Here is a 1514-nt window from a genome sequence, read left to right as displayed (position 1 = left end):
GGCAATGGGATCGCAACCCTCGGTGTTGCTCCCGCGCCCCGCGCAGCCAGCGAGCGGGAACCGGTCTGTATGTGGGATCCGAACCCTCAGGCGGGAGCGCCGCCGCGCTTTCCAAGCGGCGCACTTATCCAGTGCGCCACCGGGCCGGCCCTATTATGTTATTTTTTGAAAAGGGGTTTATGTCCTCCCAAATGAACCTATGTATGAAAGCTAACTCTTTAAAGAAAGTATTATAATCATTAGCAGATGCTCACCTCTCCTTGGTCACTCCAAATGCCATGAATTCAGTGAAACCTGAGCTAAATAATCCCTATACCTGAAGACTCTTTTCTACCAGCAACCCCCTCTCCCACAAACACACCCAACATGCAACAAAGGAACACAGCTCAAAGCAGTTTTGCCAGGAAAAATGCAAGTTTTCTTTTCTGATCCTGTTTCTATGATTTTTTTCTGGTCATCTTCATTCACCCTCTGGGTATATGGTAAGCAAATAAATCTCTTGAGACAGGGTAAGTAAATAAACACATATGCCAAGTCTTCACCAAAGGAAAGAAACAGATATCTTTTCTTTTTAAGTCACCTGGCCTAAAGCATAAGAAAGTCATTTCTCCTGAAAATATAAATGTAAAATTACAAGATTTAAATTAAGACATGACAGAGATGAAAACTTATTTTATGTTCATAAATTGAAAGTTGAAAGATAAAATTCCTAAGTCCAGGAAGGCAAACGTGGGATACAAAGTCAATATTTTAAGTCACAAAGAGTATAGAGAGAGTAAGAGCTTGCTCCCTAAGAGCTAGTGTATCCGGGCGAGGGGCAACCTTTGAAGCCAGAAGGAAGGCATGTGTGGGACAAATAAGGGAAAGAAATATTTCACAGGGCAGCTAGTAAGAACTGTTGCAGGTTTTATATATGTATAAATACTTATGTATGATTATATTCCAAAAATGAGATTATTTCAATAATTACCACACCATGTGGATTTAAGAGAAATCAAGACCACGGAATTAACTCATCTAATAACTATTTATGGAGCACCTCCTATGTGCTTGGCATCATGCTAGACTCTAGGGATACATTAGAGAACAAAACAGACAGATACACCCCTGCTGTCATGAAACTTATGTTCTAGTGGGAGGAGAAAGATAAATAAGCACATAAATAAATAATATGCAAGAAAACATTATATCATTTCTAGACATAGAATTAAAATCGGGTGATGTGACAGCATGACTGGGTGGTTGCTTTAGACAGGGTGGGGAGGGGGCTTCTCTGCAGCAAGGACAGTGCCACTGAGAGTGGAGGGAGGGAGGGGGCCTCCTTTAGACAAGGGGAGCCGCTGCGTAAAGGCCCTCGGGACAGACCAGCCCGCAGGCCTAGACAGGGCGGGGGGCCAGTGGCGGGGAGGAAGGAGACACCACCCATCAGCTCTAGAGATGATGTTCTGATGTTAGAGACCAAATTCTGAGGGGAATAGACTCAAAACAACTTGAAAGTTTTCAGAGGGTGTACC

Source organism: Galeopterus variegatus, unplaced genomic scaffold (assembly GCF_000696425.1).
Source record: "Galeopterus variegatus unplaced genomic scaffold, G_variegatus-3.0.2 Scaffold5524, whole genome shotgun sequence".
Lineage (NCBI taxonomy): Eukaryota > Metazoa > Chordata > Mammalia > Dermoptera > Cynocephalidae > Galeopterus > Galeopterus variegatus.
The sequence above is the reverse complement of the archived record's forward strand: the minus strand, read 5'-3'. Positions refer to the sequence as shown.